The following is a 19,064-nucleotide window of genomic DNA, read 5'->3' on the forward strand; positions in this document are numbered from 1 at the left end:
TTTCAGCCCGGACCATCCCTTTAAGATAGCATTACATTACCAGATACATTATTATGATGATAAATATGACAATAGCATAGTAATATCATAATTCCAGTTGGGAACAATATCCTCTGTTTTTGGTGTCTATGTAAAGCTAACAATAAGGACAATCTTAAAATTACAATAGTGGCCAATTCAATTAACATTTATCAAACAATTGCACTTTGTTTCAGGAATATACATCCTGTTATAAATTACTAAATTCATATTTGGTTACCATGTCAATTACATAAACCCCAACTTACCTGGAGGGATTTTCAGCCATCCCTCATCATTGTTTGTCATAAACAAAAACTGGCCATACAGGGTTTGCGATTCAGGCGGCCTCAAAATAGTTGGAATGATAAGAATGATATAGAGTACTGACAATATTATAGCGATATCAAATATTTTGAAGCTCTGCAGTCTGCACCTCTTTTGCTACTGAAACAAATCAAACCATTTCAATCTTCACTTTGTCTTCAATTTAGAAGCAAATAATTTTTAAAAATATATTAAAGTTAAGATAATTGCAACTCATTCAATCTTAACATGAAAGTTCACTTGGACAAAACAAGTCTGCTATGCAGGTGAGACAAAAAAATTGGTGAAGGTTTGAGGAAAATCTGTTAAATATTAAAAAATTTATTAGAATTCTAAGCTTAGCCTTTGGATTTGTGGCGTCACACACACGAGCAGCTGCCAAATAAAGTTATGTAATATAAAATGCATGAATTTCATTTTTTAATGGTTCCAGAGGACATATTTTTGTTATTTTGTGTTTTCTTTTCATGTTTGGGTGTAAAATGATTGGTCCTTTGATATAGAAAAGGTATAGAAAAAAAAAATTCATTATGTAGTAATGCTGCCCGAATATGACGTTACAACTCAAATAATTGAAATTCAAATAACTTTTGAATTCTTTGATGGATTTTCCTCAAAACTTAGGCAATATTTTTATTATTTTTTTCTTCTGTTTTAACAATAAACTTTTTGTCAGCGTGAACTTCCCCTTTAAACCCACTTGAACGATATTTGGTATCATTTGGAAGATTTATAAAACAGATATTACACATGAATTAAACCTAAATAGACTGGGCTATTTCGATGCCTAAGAAGACTGTGGGGGGGGGGGGGCTGATTCAGCCCCCCTCCTTATGATCTCGGCCGTTGATCGCGACGAAACTTGGCACCCGCGTTACCAATGGCATAATATACAAAACTACATGATCAAACTCTGTGAAAAATCTCATTGCTAATTAATTATGCTAATTTATGCATGAAATCAGAATTTTGCTTTAATTAACTAAATAATGCCCCTAAAATGCTAATTTTTGGTACACAGACACTTTATATTAATCTGTTCAAATGCACTAACAAAAAATTTCAAAATCACATTAATTTTTTCAGGTATTTAACTGTTTTCAAAATTTCTTATGTATTTCTTTGTTTTTGGACTTTATGTTTTTATTGTTTTTTCAATGGAAATTGTCGGGGACTTTATTTGGACCATAAATAAGATGGAATTAATTGATTTCAATCAGTAAATGGAAAAATTATACATTTATGAATTTTGGCTAAAAACTCTATTTGCATTGGATTTGTACACAAATTTACGTTTTTGTGCAATTTTGGGTCTGCATGCACTTATGAAATGATGCATAATTTTGGAACCCCCCGTATCCAAAATATCCGTGAGTAGATGCTCGGGGGTAGAAGTCTGGGGGGGGGGGTAAATGTCCAGGGGGTAATTGTCCAGGGGGTAGATGTCCGGGGGGTAAATGTCCGGGGGTATATGTCCGGGGGGGTAAATGTCCGGGGGGTAATTGTCCGGGGGGTAGATGTCCGGGGGGTAAATGTCCGGGGGTAGATGTCCTAGGGGGTAGATGTCCTAGGGGGCAGATGTCCTAAGGGGGTGGATGTCCGGGGGGTGGATGTCCGGGTGGTGGATGTCCGGGGGGTGGATGTCCAGGGGGTAGATGTTCGGATACGATACAATATATATATAAAAAAAGTTAATTTTTCATTCAATTCGATTGTTCTTTCTTTCTTTTAAAGAATTTGGAAATACATGTACCAAAAATAAGAGTTGAACTTTGATATACCTGCATGAACTGCATAAAAAATTATTTATTGTATCTATAAAGCTGTATTACCTCATCGATCAAAGGACTGCCCAAGTCATTGGAATTCGGTACTCTTTCTTTTAATGAAAGAAATGGAAAATCCATCTTGTTGAATATGAAACCTCTTCTCGTCCATGGTGTAGGTTGGTACCAGCCCAAGTGCTTGTATCCTCCAGGAGACCCGTTGTTTACAACTTTTAAATGGAAGTTTCATTAAAGCTGCGACAGTAACAAGTAAACAAATGAGAGACATGTTTTTTATATCGAAAAGCAAGTTTTTAGATTTTGATAAGGCAAGTTAAGTTTTTCAATTTTAGTAGAATACATTTCTTTTTTCAATGACATATTCTTTCATATTGAGAAACTAAGTGTTTCAATTTTGATTATAATCATGATAACATTCTATGTCAGTTGTGCATCCCCATCCTGCTCCTACAAACTTAGAAAACACTAAAAATTTGTAATTATGTATACAAACAAAAATAAACAATGAAGACAATTTCCTACGAAACTGTAAACTTCATCATGATAACGTCAATACTGAGAATTGTTCACCCCTGTGCATTTTGTGTATTTTTTGTAGCCTTGCACAATTTGCAGATATGACCCATATGCCCCTATAAAACATACCTTTGTTAAGTCAGGTGGCTTGTTGACGAAAAGGAACTATTACGGATGGCAAATTCCTCTTGGGATTGTATAAGTACAACAATCAACTGAGCTGGCCTCCGAAGAACCAATGTAACTGTGTTTATTCAATCTAGGAGGTTAAAAGAAAAAGAGGGAAAAAACATCCTCAGTTTCATGACCATAAATATATCACTGAAATTGTAGTTTACATAACTTTCTATATCATCATGAACCTACATGTAATGCATATTTGACTCTAGTCTGAATTAAATGGACTTGACAAATAAATTGAATATTGTTGGTAAAAATAATCTTCTATGTCTGAACAGGTGTCTGCAGCAGTTAAAAAATGATGCATATTTGTTGCATTTAACTCTGCCAAAGACAAATCTAAATGTCTGAAAGAAGACTAATGTTTGCATTTCAACTGGGCGTTGTGGCGTGCGCCTGTAATCCAAGCTACGTGGGGAAGTTACAATTTGATGCAGAAGTTCGAGGTTCGAATCCTGGTCACGTCTTTCGGATGGTGACGTTAAAGGTCGGTCCCAGACGTAAATAATCATATCTGATTGATACACGTCTGACAAAACTCAAATACACACACACACACACACTAACTGGGCGTTGTGGCGTGCGCCTGTAATCCAAGCTATGTGAGGAAGTTACAAATTGATGCAGAGGTTCGAGGTTCGAGCCCTGGTCACGTCTTTTGGATGGTGATGTTAAAGGTCGGTCCCAGACGTAAATAATCATATCTGATTGATACACGTCTGACAAAAACTCAAATACACACACACAAACTATCTGTGCAGTTTCCACATATAAAAACAAAACATTCTAATGCTAGGTGCATAATTTATCCTTTTTCTGAAATAATTGTTTTTCCTAATTTTGGAAATCCTTTTCTCTCACAAAACCTTACTTTTGGTTAAAACAATATCTGCTATCAAAAATATCAACTAATTCAAATAGTCACTCTAAATGGGACGGTTCGGCGATGAATATTCATTAGATTGTGGTCGTGTGCACGTGTGTGTGTACAATACCGAGTGTAAAAAACAAAGAAAGTTTTCAAATGGTGTGTGTGTGTATAACACAACGTAGGAGTTTATTTTACAGAGAATGAGTAGTATAGTGCAGAAAATTAAAGTGTACAATGGAGTTTTACAGAGGAGGAAATAATATAAATACATATGGAAGACAATGCAAGATGAGGTGAGGCAAGTACAGTGATTTTTTTTTTCTCAAAAGTATTAGTAGTAGAGGAAATCATGTGGAAAAAATATATTATAGAGGACAATGTAACATGAGATGAGGCAAGTCTGCAATGAGGTTTTTTTTTCAAAGGAGGAGATAATACAAATATATATCTAGAGGACAATGTAAGATGAGATGAGGCAATTAAGTGTACAGTGAGGTTTTAACAAAGAATGTATAAGGATAAGATAAAAAGAGGACAATGTAAGATGAGCTGTGTGGTAAGTGTACAGTGAGGTTTTTTCAAAAGAGGAGATGATAAAAAAATATGTAGAGGACAATGTAAGATGAGGCACGTGTACATTGAGGTTTTATCAAATAATGTATAATGATGATGTAGACTGTAGAGGACAATGTAAGATGAGCTCTCACTGTACACTTGCCTTGAGCCCTTGATCATCTCATCTTACATTGTCCTCCATATTTGTATTATCTCCTCTTGAAAAAACCCTCACTGCACACAAGTTTGCCTTATCTCATCTTACATTGTCCTCAATAATATATTTGTATTATTTCCTCTACTAATACTTTTGAAAAAACAACATCACTGTACTTGCCTTACCTCATCTTGCACTGTCCTCCATATATTTATATTATTTCCTCTTCTGTAAAACTTCATTGTACGCTTTTATTTTCTGCACTATACTACTCATTCTCTGTTAAATAAACTCCTATCCCTACATTGTTTTATACACACTCACCATTTGAAAACTCTCGTTATTTACACTCGGTATAGTATACACACACACACACACACCCATGCACATGATCCAATGAATATTCATCGGCGAACCGTCCCATTGAGAGTGACGTAGGAGCTGGACATTTCATCGCCCTTTGTTGTCATCAAAAGTGGCTACCAGAAAATACAAGCATTGAACCTAGCCGCTTGTAATGGGCACTTAATACATGCGTTAAAACTTTCACTTGACTCGTGCACTTTCCGTTCCAAATTTTCACATTTGTATGTTACATATATATAGATCCTATTTATCTCATACTTTACTCACTTTCTTGGTGGAAAGTACCATGACTCAGAAAGTCAGGAATGAAACATAATGGTGTAATTTGCCTGAAAAACTACAGCGAAACAGCTAAAATCATGCCTGCTGGCCTGAAGCAAGCCAGAGCCCAGGAGTCCAAAGTGCATTTAAACATAGACATGGGACTAGGGTAGATTGTGGTCTCAATAACTTGGAAAGAAAATTGTGACAACAGAAATTATGCACTTACCATGATTATATGGATGAAGGTCAATCGTGTGGCAGTATCCTGACATCGAGGTACAGACTGGAATCTCAAAAAAACGAAAAAGTTATCTCCTGCTACCCCAGTCTCGATCAGCCATTTTGTTATGAATTTTGAAAAAAAATTAGGAGATGTACCACGAGGTATTCTGTCCCGTGAGTATGGGTAAATACACGGTGAGCTCTGACCTGGGAGAACTTCTCGTTTTTTTGAGGTTCCAACTTCCAGTCCGTGCCTCGATGTCAGGATACTACATAGCCTAGTACATGTACCACTCGATAGACCTTCATCCATCGTGGTAGGCCTAAGTGCATAATTTCTGTTTTCACAATTTATCTTGCTAGATTAAAGATATAGTGAACATAATCTACCCTTGTCCTGTGAGTATGGGTAAATACACGGTGAGCTCCTGGGCGCCGGCCCGCGAAGCATGCCGGCGCTCCCGGGCCTGGGTATGATCAATGATACTTTCAGTGTTGAAAATGAAATACATCTTCCGTGCTTTTTTCTTCTTACTGTGCTGGATAACCTCAATGGTAACACTTAACAGGCACTCGCGCTCATGCCTAAGTTACAACATTAGCATCGAGTCACCATGGACAAAAGTTCTTCTTACTTAGCTATCAATATCATACTCAAAGCAGCAGAATCGTAATCGTACCCAGGCAGCAGGGAGAATCCACACCGCGGCCGGGCAGCTTCGCGGGTGTGGGCTCTCTGGGTTAGCAACCAAGCGGCACGGAAAGCATCGAACCATCATCTTCTCCGTTGTTCTCCCCCGATATTCGGGGCAGGGATCAGCGGTATCCGCTGCTCAGGTTGGGGTGTCAGGTTTGTTAACAGTAACACCATGAAAGCCGACAACCATGGCTGCCGTTGTATTATAAAAAAATATATAATTGGAACTTACCTTGGCTTTAGTTTCAGTTATCCAGCAGTACAGTTGGCGTTGATGAATTTGACGTCCAAAACTAACTTCAGACGTGGTAAAAGTGGTATAATACTGTGTTTCTTGTAATAATCGCAATGGCAGCTTTGTTTGCCGTGTAAATGCATGCAGTAAGTGCGCGCGCCCGCTCACAAATTCGATAAACTGAGTTTTTCAATTTCGATAAACTAGGTTTTTCAATTCGAAAAACTTAGTTTATCGAAATCGAAAAACCTAGTTTATCGGCGAAAAACTAAGTTTATCGGCGATAAACTAGGTTTTTCGATTCGATAAACTTAGTTTTTCGATTTCGATAAACTGAGTTTTTCGAATTGAAAAACTTAGTTTATCGAAATTGAAAAACCTAGTTTATCGGCGAAAAACCTAGTTTATCGCCTTTATGGGACAAATGGCGTTCTTAGAAAAACTCAGTTTATCACTTGAAAAACCTGGTTTATCGCCTTTATGGGACAAATGGCGTTCTTAGAAAAACTCAGTTTATCAGATTCGAAAAACTTAGTTTATCAGAATTGAAAAACTAAGTTTATCACTTGAAAAACCTAGTTTTTCGCCGATAAACTAAGTTTATCACTTGAAAAACTCAGTTATCTGGAAAAACTCAGTTTATCAGTCGAAAAACTAAGTTTTTCAAGAAACTCTGCTTTTCACTTGAAAAACCTAGTTTTTCATTGAAAAACTTAGTTTTTCATTGAAAAACTTAGTTTATCGGTGAAAAACTTAGTTTTTCGCCGATAAACTTAGTTTTTCAATTGATAAACTAGGTTTATCAAAAAAACCTAGTTTTTCAATTGAAAAACTAAGTTTTTCGGCGATAAACTTAGTTTTTCTTGATAAACTTAGTTTTTCAAGTGATAAACTTAGTTTATCGGCGAAAAACTAAGTTTATCGGCGAAAAACTTAGTTTTTCAATTGAAAAACTAGGTTTTTCGATTGATAAACTAGGTTTTTCGGCGATAAACTGAGTTTATCGCCTTTATGAAACAGATGGCGCGCCATACACGTACGGCCCTTGAGTAAATCATTATGTACATTACCACGTGCTATTCTTTTTAACTAGATGTGTAGGGGACCTACTGCTAAACCGTTATACTGCTGCTGCGCTATTTACTTCTTCTTCTTCCTCATGCAGCGAAATATTTTACAGCTTTTCCAAAATGTAACGTTTTATTGATACGCACTGCAAGTAATACCCCTCAGACCAGACGCCCGGAAATTGAACTTATGGCGTCAAGAAATAGTTGTCTTGATTGCAATTCTTTAATCCTGATACCATCTGTCACTCTACATTTGCTACCAAGAAATTTACTCCTAAATAGTAAAATGGAGAAGGGTACGAGAAACACTAAGTAATTAAACTGAATATTTTCCGCCCGGAGAACGGAATAGGGTTCGAGTACTTTGGGAGAGACAAAACATCACTCTTTCTCTTGTTTCCTTCTGTTTGGCAACAAAATGGGCGGAATGTATCCTCCAAACCACCGTAGATTCCTCACTTTAATCATTTTGACTCCCATCAATTCGATCGAAATTCGATCTCTGTAGATTATCGTTATTGTTTCTATCATTATTATCAGTATCATTACTATTATTAGGTGATCTGTCTGTTGACTGTTCGTTTATAAAACGCCATCCAGCTCCCGTACACTCACCAGAACATCAAACCCCGAAGTCAGCGACGAATTCAGATAATGATAGTCATAGAACTGATCTACAATCACCAGAACAACCAACATCAACGATGAAGTTATGACACAGATTTTCCTTGCGTTCCCCATTGCTGAAAAATAATAAAAAGATTGATTACATATGTTGATCTCGGTTTTGCCAGATTTTTTTTTCAGAAAAGATATCCTTTGTATAACTATGTTCTCGCGCGCATCTTTCGCCTGTAATTTGTTTATGTACATATAGGTGCCATAATGATACCCGGTTGGTGTTTCATAAAGCTGTTCGTACGTTAAGAACGACTTTAAGAATGACTGGTGAACCTTTCTTACCCGCTAAATAATCACTAATGATCATTTAATGGCGAATATCATTTACTACAAGAAAGTATCACTAGTCGTTCTTTAAGTCGTTCGTAATTTACGAACAGCCTTTTCAGAAACGGCCCCCTGGCCGTAGGCCTAATACTACCTTATCACAGCTAGATCATAGTTTCGAAGACAACCGACGCTATAACAATTTCAAAGGCTATTAATGATTCACATTCCTTGATCTTGTTGCCATTACTACCACTAATAAACTTAGAAAATGCTGTTTTACATGTACGTTCCTTCGTAAACGGTATGGAGATTATGTGGCCATTTTTACCATAAGACTTGACAAATCCCCGGCGAATGTACTGTAGAAAAAAGACACCACCGCCCCTGTAAGCGTAATGCCCTTCTTTTCATTCATGCCTGTCAGAATTTTTTAAAGGTATATATGTGAATTAAAATTTTGTCTCGGGTTAGTTTTTTTTTTAAAGTAATAATGAGGTATTTTTTCCCAAAGAGATCCTTTACTTGGCCCTGTGCAGCGCCATATCTACGAGGCTCTGTCCTTTAAATGTTGAACATGTCAGCAGCAATTTTCTCAATCTCTCTTGCTTTAGCGATAATTCATAACAATATTTTACACAATAAGGTAATTTTACCCATGTCTACCATTAACAAATATCGTGTTACTAAGTTTTCGCGGTCATCTTACATTTCTAAGGTAAAAGGTATGTTTACCTGCCTTTACAATGCATGTTTCCTAAAATAATGTTATATGAGTAAGCATGCATGTAACTCATAAATAAGGTTTATGCTCGGTACAGCAGGAGATTCACTTCGAAATAAAGGAAGTATTATATGGTAGAGTATACAGGGTATATCGCATACAACTAAATTATGTTCATTATCATAATCATCATCATCACCATTTCCATCATCATCGTCATCATTATCATCATCATCATCAACATCACCATCATCATCATCATCATCATCATTATCATCATTATCATCATCATCATCATCATCATCATCATCATTACCATCATTATCGTTTGAACGCAGTTTTTAAATCCCCCTGAGGGAGTATATTAGTATATTACTCATCTCCTCCTCTCATTCCCTGTTCTTTACTTTTAATTTGAAATAAATGTGTAATTTTTCTCATTTTTTCAAGGGTTTCTGTTTTTTATGATAAGTCAACCGTATAATCATGAATTTTCATATGATTTATAAAGTAATATAAACCATATAATTGTGACAGTGTTATACGAATAAACTGTTATCCATTATCATGAAATGGTAATGTTATCTTATTTTGTATTATGAGAACGGAAACCAATAAACAAATACAAATTTCAGATACAAATAAACAAATAGAAATGTCATATACAAAAAATAATAAGGGAAAACTGTAAAATGTCATAACATCATTATTTCTTGTGCGATTTTGATGAGACTGCAGTGTTTTGTTTGTCTGATTTTACTGTATCTGTTCCAATCATGTTATTGTTAACCTGGCGTTTCCCTGGGATGTCACATTCAATGCACGTGTTTTTTACCTGTTATCTGCTCCTCCTCGAGTGCCATACAATTTTGGCATTGCTTTTAAATAATTAAATTTTCTTCAATTTTTGCCAATTCGTTTTGTCATTTTTCCCGGGCTTGATTCTTTTTAACAACAAATCTTGAAAATATATATCATGTTATGTATGTTTGTGGGAATACAATTGAATTGAATTGAAAAAATCTACTTTTTATTGAGTAAATATGAATAAAAAAAATATCTTTTTATACGATAACATGTAATTTCATTTCTCTAATATGTTAAATAAAATGGATGCTAATTTACTTCAAATTCTTAGAATATGTTTTGCATTAGAAGATGTATTTTTGTACATGCTTTATGCTAATTAGTGTAGTGAATTTCCTTTATCATGGTTATATAAATTATTTACTCAGTACCAGTCGCATCGCCTTTTATATTTATAATTGTACAGTTACACTGATTCTCTCCATTAAAAGAATAACGATAACAATACACATTTTGGAAGGGGCGTTGAACATGCACAATTTTCTAAATATGAATTAATTTCCGCAATCTAAAAATAGAGGAGTGAACAATGAACAAACGAAACTCGAATTTTCAGAATTAGATTTAAAAAAAAATTACCCCCCAAAGCATAGATGTACACATCAATTGAGACCTACCACAATGCACCAATGTACAAGTGAAGAATGAGGAAGATCGAGACTCAAAACAATAAGGTTTTTAAAGGTTTGCGTTGTACTTGAATGCCGGTAAATGGATTGAACGAAACCGAGAAATCTCGATCATCAGAACTGATATATTTTATAGACAGGTTTTTATTATGAATTTATGATTATACATGTTTTGCGATTATATGATGCAGAGCTGAATGATAAAATGGCGGAAGTTAACTGATAAGAATGGTAGCATTATGATAGGCCTACTAAATTACAAAGTTCAATTCAAACTTACATTTCTCAGTAGATGATTAATCAGAACATTATGTTGAATGAACACTTTGTGTCTCCTGTGATAATGCGAATGAGAATATCCAAATCATTAGACTATATTCATGAGTCACATAATTCCTTGATCTGGATCCAATACGCAGGTGCTTGCAGTGTTATCGTAAGCAAGGTAATATCCAAGATCATGCCTCGATCCCCATTTTTATTCACTCAAATGCGGTTCATTTTCATCCGAAAAGACCTATGAAAATGCTTTGGCGGCTGACAATGAAATGGCCAATGTATGCATCGATATTGCCGGTGAGGGAGTTTTAGTTTGTTGCCAATGCAAGTACATGAGGGGTTTCACAAATTAAGTCTGTCCGTGTAACTACTACTTGGTGATCTGTTTTTCGTGTGCTTAATTTACTATTTCCACGCTGTGTGATGAATTTTCTTCAACTCAGATCTGTTGCATCCGGCCGATGCTAATATAACAAAAGAATGTTATTCTATAAGTCCTTGGGATTAGAATCGTAGCTGATGGACATTACAAATATTAAGTCAAATTTTGCACGAATTAAGGAACTTGTCACCGTTCGTGCGTAAATTCGTGCGTAAATTACGAACAGCTTTTTTGCAACACACCGCTCGATTTGAGCATGGTGGTGTGTTCTCGAACACGTTACTAAAAATGATTCACCCCATTAACCGGAAATTATGCCAAGTTTGGTTAAAAGCCTACAGGTTAGCAACAATTATTTTGCGCAGTGCTGGAGTACATCTGTTACCAGATGGTCATCACTACAAACAAATTAAGGCCGTTTGGTCCCCCCCCCCCAAAAAAAAAAACCAGTTGTGGTATCTCTATTATTGTGTATTGTGGTCCAGCGCCAGCTATGCTGAAACATATAAAAGAGCGAGTTGAATCAGGTCTAATTCATTGGCCTAAAACATTTCCCATAGACTCGTGTGTTAAACTGGCACTTAAAAAATCATTAAAGATAAGGATGAAATTCGGGGGTCGAATGTTTACTACCAGTGGATAGGATATAAATCTGACAATCTATATCTGACCAGAAAATGGTTCCTTGACCTGCTCATTTTTAAAAATAAATCGGCATTTATTAATCTCCTGATCGAGGGATCAAATTCATCACCTAAAACAATAAAATAGCTCTAATTCTTCCGCCAATCAAATATACATAGTTCCAAAGTTGGTGATATTTCTTCACAATTTGGGAAAAGGAAGTTCATTAATTACCCTCCATAGATTTAGTGTTCCATAGACAACCATATTCATACATTTTGTCAATCAGCTATATAAAAAAGTGAGAATGGTTTGGCTCGAATGAATAACTAATTGCCGTCCGATTACAAAAAAAAATGAATGATATGATAAAAGGAAATATCTCTGAACATTTTATGTATAAATCAGTCATATCTTGGTTTCAATTGAATTTTTTTTAAATACGTTACACTGAGTTTTTCGATGGCAAAAACTTCCTTTCTGTCCCCTTTCTGTAGGGGCAGTGGAACCGAAAAGGGCAATTAACCTAAAATTCCAGTAGGAAAAGTGCCCTTTTTAAAATATGAACTGTGCCCTTTAGTGAGGTAGCAATTATTCTTATGCTCCGCATTTTATTTTTTGAAGTTGATTCTGTTCTATTTGCTATGTTTTTGATAAATAGAAATATTTACTTTTCTATTCATTTTTTTGTATTTTAGGCCTCTGAAAGGGCACGTATACAACAACAAAGACATATTCATTTGCGACAGTTTATCGGAGCAACAAGATAAATTCAGATTCTAACTTGGCATATCCAGTTCTTAATGATGCATTAGTACGTACTTTTGGGGGCATAACGGGTATCTGCGAACATAAATAACCAGAATTCGAGTAATATTAATTATCTCAGATTCACGCACGAGCACGCATCAATTATACAAAATAATATTCACATAAGGGATGAGCTCTAAATTAGCGCAAATTGTGTGATTATGCTGAAATTAGTCAAGTTTGTAAGTAGTTATAAAATTGCATATGTATTTTTCACGATTCTTTTATATTATGTTGGCATGAAACTATCACAAGGCTTCCCCTTTTGTTGTTCATAACTAATTTGAAATTTGATTGATCCAATATAAACAATGCTTCCAGAGACAAAAAATAATAAATAATGATATTTCACTTCTGCAGAAGCCAGTCGGCTCTAAATTGGTTAACATGAATAACATCGGTACGCTGCATGGATACTAACCTCAGTGGAGTGCTTTGTCAATTATTGGGATGCTTTTGTATTCCTATAGATATGATAGATTTTCAAATGTAATATGCCTGGGTTCCCATCCTTTCAATATTACCATTATTATTTGTTTGGCGTCACTTGTGCCTGTAAGCCGAAAAGCGAGCTGAATCACTTTGACCCGCATGATCTCCTCCAGAGATTGGAATGCAAGACTACTACGCCGGGGTTTCCCCCTACTCTTATACGAATATCATGGGTTCTTGCCTGCAAATGTGGTTACTCTCCTGTACACGGGGCCTCCATTTAACGTCCTATCCGAGGGATAAAGTGTTTTCCACTGCAACATAGCCTGATTCTGCGTCTTTGTCTAATTTTTCTTTATAAGTTCAAATCATATTATTTTTAGGCTGGCGTATCCCTTTAAACTTCAGGGTTACCATCCACTAAAATCTCTTAGCTCTTTGAGTGCCGTTCGGAGAGAATGTGGACGAAAATATTTTCTGCCCCCCCCCCTCCTTCAATTGGGAAAAAGCCGGATTCGCCCCTGCTTAATGACATAGGTTGAGATTATTAACAATTTGAGTTTCATTAATTGCAACACATTGCAAGGGGGGGGGGGCTTGCCAAGACAATAAGACAGTATAGAGACTGGGCTCTAACAAGGAAAGACATATTAAATGCGTCTGTTGGGGAGATCCAGATGATGAATTCCTGTACAACCCTCATTAACGAGCCAATTCTAAAATTTATCACGTTTATTTGCTGACATTAATGCACACTAAAACAACAAATATTGAATAACTTGTATATTGTTTTTTCAATTCCCAAAAATGAAATATGGGAAGTCAAAAATAGTAGGCCTACAAAGACAAGAGAAAGAAAGAAAGAGAGGGGACTGACATAACAGTTGAAAGTAAGCACAGGGACCAGTACAAACCCATCAGTCCATTGTCTTCCCTGTGACAGAGTGCTCTATGTTAACAATAGGTTCGCAAAAATGGAGTCCGCAATATTTGAGATCTGGTGCATACATCATGATGTGGTTTAATGTTTACACTTTCTACGTATCCATTTGTATACAGCGAAGGCCAACTAAAAAGCTATGTGGTGAAACGAAATGGAATTGTTTACAAAATAACCAAAATTCTCAAATGCAAGCAAATGTATGATAGCTTCAGTCTAAAACCAGTTTGTTGGAATGTGATTTACAGGAGCGATATTGAAATTATCAATGGAAGGATATCCGATTAATTGCCACTAACATTGATCTTTTGGTAAGTCACTTCGTGAATCGGCAAACAATTACTCTTGAACATAACGGAGAGATTTGTGATTTCAGTGGATGTGCCGTAAACGCTGATTAAATCTGCTACAGGGCCCCGTTGCATAATAGTTACTATTATGGGCAATTCCATAAAATAATCAACGTTTTTGTACGTCCGACCCCCATTTTTCTCAAACCTTACTTCACTTCATAAACTGACCAAGTCATGGTCAATTAGAGAACATTACAGACTGTCGAAAAAAAAATCAGAGAAACAAATTTCATGAAGGTCCCACATATAGGGGGTCGGACGTACATACTTCATGGAATTGCCCTTATGGTAACTTTGCCATCCAGTAGTAACTACCATGGTAACGCTGATCACATCAATCACAATCAAGGATTCCAGAGAAGTTATCATTGGATGGCAAAGTTACCATAATGGTAACTTTTATGCAACGGGGCCCAGGGGCCCGTTTCACAAAGAGTTGCAACTGTTGTAACGCTAGTTTGCCATTATGGCAACTACTATGGCAACCTTGATTATGATTGGCTGCTGAGCTTTGTTACCGTAGTAGTTGCCATAATGGCAAATTTACAACAGTTGCAAGTCCTTTATGAAACGGGCCCCAGAACTTTTGAGAGTATCGGAGTAGGAAGTTCATATGATTGAGTAAGCGTTTTTTGTGTTCAGGACAGGAGCCAGGGGGGCGGTGGGGGCGGTCGCCCCCCAAAAAAAAACGTCCCCAAAAAGACAAAAAAAGAAGAGAAAAAAGAGAGGAGAAAAGGAAAAGCGAAGGGAGGAAAGGGACGAAGCGTAGCTTTGTGGGTTTTTTCTTTTTATTCTTTATTTTTTTCTCAAAAGAGAAACTCATTCACTCTTGCTCTAAATTTATATATGAATTTTGCTTCCGCGCTGCGTGCGGTTAAATGACAATATTGCAGTTCTCCATTGTTTCCCCCACCCTTTCTTTAACCCTGTTTTTCCACCTCAGCTATATGTTTTTTGCCTGTTAAAGTTCAAATGTATACATTAGGACATGGAATTAGAGTAAGGTTAGACCGAAGTATATGAAGTTACCTTTTTTTTATTGATCGCGCAACTTCTGGTCGGGTCAGCTCCGGGCGGGTAAAATCTTTATATCAATTTCTGCCGTCACCTCCATATAGGCAACTTCTTGCACATTCATCTTCTGTCCTTTTTTACGCCCTCAGTTTGAAATTTTGAATGGCACTTAAGTTTCTTTATCATTCAAAATGAAGCGCTTCAGGATAAGTCAAAGAAATTATACATCATCCTTTTTTATATAATTTCAATAAATCACAGAAGTTTCAAGTTTTTGCACATTATTTTCCTTGTAATGAAGTTCAATTATCTTAGAAAATCAATTGAATTAGAGCCGATGGGGTATTCGAGATATCTGCAATTGATGAAACGTCCGCCCTTTGAAATTTCAGAGTTTCATTGCTCTGCGCGGGGAGGAATATCTTCCTCCCGGCATATACACTTCTTCTCCTCTGTTTTGGGAGTTAAAGATATGCACTGTCGCTAAATTGTTTGTAATCAAATCTGATCTTTCCAAGGGAAGTATTCAATATATCTTAGAGAATACCCTTTTCTTTGCAAAAAAATTTGATAAAACGCTTTAGCTTCCGCGCTTCGCGCGGGGTTATTATTATTTTAATTTCCGCCATTGTATTTATTTTTTGTGCGTTCACAATCACTTTTGAAAACAAGGTTCAAAATCACAATATAGTCAACTGAATTGGAGCTGATATAGGTACTAGAGACAAGAGAGACGGCTCCTTTTCATTTTAATTTATGAAACACCGAAAGCTTCGCGCTTCGCAAGGGAGGGGGAAACTCCCCCTCCCTGCACCCACCCCCTAGGGAGCGCGCTTCGCGCGCTCTGTAAGTGTTGGCACGCTTCGCGTGCATTTACCGCCCCCTCCAAAATGAAATCCTGGCTACGCGGTTGGTGTCTGCAGCGACATTCTGAACGAGTCGTCAAATCAATCAGTCTGCCCGAAGATCGGCGAGAGGGTGAAAGCGACGGTTGTAGACCGAGCTGACCAAGGTATGAATATATATTGCTCTGTCTGCCCCGGCATTGAGCACTCTTGGAAACCTCAACCAATCCCATACCAAGTGTATATGTATATACATATGTATTTTAAATAACATTTATATAATATATTGAATATAAATATATATATTTATTTATATACACACACACACACACACACACCCTCATCCTCACACATATATATATATATATATAAATGAAGAGGGCCCTTTGCACAACGTGTATTGCAGCGCGTCATGTTCTACGTATAGGCGTAAATAATTCAAGCATTAACGCTAGACGTAGCTTCCAAGTATCTCTTTTATTGTGAGCTTTCGGCCAATATAGGGCCTTCATCAGGCCTATAATGCATTGAAACAAACAAAATAGAACAATATATATATATATATATATATATATATATATACATATATATATATATATATATATATATATATATATATACACACACACACACACATATATATATATCGGTGGCCTGTGTGAGTGTTTTACAGATCAACCCCAAGGTGGGGGGACCATGACCCCCCTCAACGATTCGCGCTATATTTCCGAAACGCAAAAAGATAGCTCCGCAAAATTTTATGACTCTTTTTCTTTGAAGTCTCGCGCAACTTCTAAGTCCAAATTCGCGACATATACCGTGTTTACACTTAATCGGCTTTTGCATCGGCTTTTTCATAGCGTGTAAACGCGATTAACTTGCATCGGCTCTCGGTTCAGAATCAGCAATTTTGCACCACCAAAGTAGTAGGTTCAGAACCGCGAGCCGATGCAGAATCGGCTTGGTGCGCCTTTCATTTACTTTTACCATTGTGACGTAATTGTAAGCGCACGGATCCAGCGTTGTCTTTATTATGACGTATATTGTTGGTGTGCGTATCATTTCAGGTTTTTGACACGCGAGCCGATTCTGAACCGCGAGCTGTAACAGCGTGTAAACGCAGATCAAGATAAACCAAAAGCCGATTCTGCATCGGCTTTTGGTTCTGAACCAAAAGCCGATTAAGTGTAAACACGGTATATACGGGTATAGCATCGCGCTGCCACATGACTTTTTACGAAACAATGTTATGCCGAAAATGGCTAATTTTTATACTTTGTGTACAAAGTCTATGGGAGATGAAATGCATAACAGGGTGATTATTTTTCGTTCTAAATGGTCTGCTTCATTAATTTAGCTGTTAGATAGTCTGTAATATTTTCCATTGAAAAAAACAATGAAAAAAAAAGGAAAAAAAAGAAATGCAAAAGGAAAGATTAGATTACAAAGATGACATCTGGAAAAAAGAAAAAAAAATGAAGTGAAATTGGGTGCTAGATAATTTTCACGAATATTTGCATATTTTATTCATAATAAATAGAAAATATTCCTTTCCAGAATTTCTTTATACTTTCTTGTAGTTTATGTGGTAAAGAATGCGCGTGCGAAATTTCGGCGCGATCGCGCGAACGGCGACCGAGATAAGAAGGGGTGCCGTATCCCCCCATCATCAGTACATCTCAAATAGCCTAGTCCTTTTAGGGTTAACATCGTCAAAATTTGCTTTTACTATATCATGTTTTCACTTGTATTACTCGATTCGTACATTAGTGATGGTAGAAAATCGTAAATGATATAAGAAATGATAAATGTCTTGATGCAGGGCTCTGTCACACACTGTAAAAACTGTGGTGTTAAAACTGACACCAGTTGGTGTTAATAGAGGACCACACCCTGAGGTGTTAGAATTACACCGTAGAGATTGAACATAACACCGAAAAGTGTAAATGTAACAACCAAAGGTGTTGTAATAACACATATAGGTGTTAAACTAACACTTTCATTTTAACACCGGTGTAAAATAATTGGTGTGGTCCTCTATGTAAACCGGTTAACACCACAATTTTTGCTGTGCACTAATGTTTGAAGTTCATCCATAAAAATGACGGAGACCAACCAAGATTATTGTTTTATCCTTATATTGTTCAAAACACTGACCAGCTAGGAACCAATAAAATCTGTAATCAACGTGAATCTTTGTGTTACGGGTATCACAACAAGTTCTGTTGATATTTCCAATATCACAAATTGAAAAATCACCTCTGGGAGCTTTAAAAAAAGAATCAATCATATTATTGTGTTTTTTTTTCTACTGATCCTTTTGTCCTTAAGCGCATAACGCTCGTGCCACTATTAATACGAAACGACGGATTATCGTTGTGGAAATAATTGTGTTCTTTCAACCACAAAAAAAGAATGAACATGTTTGATAATTATAGACACCACGATCAAAACTCAATTTTCAACGACCATACCTATCGCAATAATCACGCTCTGATCCCAGTGGATTTCATTTTCAATTTAGCAACTAATGATTGAGGAGCCATCGCCCCGTATTTATTGATTGGAATATAATCGCGTTTTAAGTTGTCATCCGTTTTCACCAGTTTTCGGTCACTAAAATGAGAGGATGAGATGTAGGCGAAGGCAAGCCGTCAAGCCTCCGGAGTAAACTATTATATAAATAAACAGTGAGAAATTGCTTTTTTTATGCTTTATACAAAAACTGGTTATTTTCGAGGTCATTCACTATTTTCTTTTTTGCTTGATTGTTTTCTTTTATAGTATCAATTCAATTATAGTGAAAATAATGTCCCCTATCTACCGCCAATTACTGGAACCGCCAATGAAAGACAAAGCCAAAATGTTAAAGGTAACAGAACAAGAGGTAACATCAATGTTTTAATGCATGCAGCCTAGCTTAATTGGGTATGCGCGCCCGCTGTATAATGA

At 36.4% G+C, this 19,064-nt stretch overlaps 1 long non-coding RNA gene across 1 annotated transcript; it reads right to left on the reverse strand.

Moving 5' to 3' along the window:
• Positions 1 to 811: 811 nt before the first annotated feature.
• On the reverse strand, positions 812 to 6,349 carry LOC135156834 (uncharacterized). The gene is made up of 3 exons (XR_010295886.1): positions 6,193 to 6,349; positions 2,778 to 2,907; positions 812 to 2,366 (listed from the first exon to the last, which is right to left on the reverse strand). It is a non-coding gene; the product is annotated as an uncharacterized LOC135156834 (long non-coding RNA).
• Between the last annotated feature and the right edge of the window lie 12,715 nt (positions 6,350 to 19,064).

This window comes from Lytechinus pictus, chromosome 15 (genome assembly GCF_037042905.1).
Source record: "Lytechinus pictus isolate F3 Inbred chromosome 15, Lp3.0, whole genome shotgun sequence".
Taxonomy (NCBI): domain Eukaryota; kingdom Metazoa; phylum Echinodermata; class Echinoidea; order Temnopleuroida; family Toxopneustidae; genus Lytechinus; species Lytechinus pictus.